Here is a 496-nt window from a genome sequence, read left to right on the forward strand (position 1 = left end):
TCTCTCCAAACTCCCCTCCGACGTGAAGAGCTGAGAGGACAGAGAGGCTCAGACGAACAGCTGGATCCGCTCGCGGATGGTCTCTGCCGGCAGGCAGGGGGTGGGGGTGGGGGGGTTCAGCTGTTAACTCTGGGAAGAAGACTCAGTGACCTGTCGCACCCTCCTGCTCATTCCCACCCCACCCAAGTACTCACTCAGCCCATGTTGCTTTACGATGAGACGCTGTGTTACGTCGCTGAGAGTCCAGTTTGTTACGTTTCGAGTGGTTCCCTCTGGAGCAGCGCCGGCGGGAACTCGTCGATCACTTTCACTTTATTTTCAGCATCAGAACTGATCGTCGAAGTCGTGAGGGGATGCTGCCACTTTGAATACTCTAATTGGTAAGCTGAGAGAAAAAAAGCCCACCCACTCCCCTCCCTGCTCCTGTAATCTGTCCTATCTTTGCTGCTTTAAGTGGATGTCTGTTACCCATCATCCTCTCTGGCTGTCTGGCCTC

This window comes from Seriola dumerili, unplaced genomic scaffold, assembly GCF_002260705.1.
Source record: "Seriola dumerili isolate Sdu_G_001 unplaced genomic scaffold, Sdu_1.0 BDQW01000190.1, whole genome shotgun sequence".
Classification (NCBI taxonomy): domain Eukaryota; kingdom Metazoa; phylum Chordata; class Actinopteri; order Carangiformes; family Carangidae; genus Seriola; species Seriola dumerili.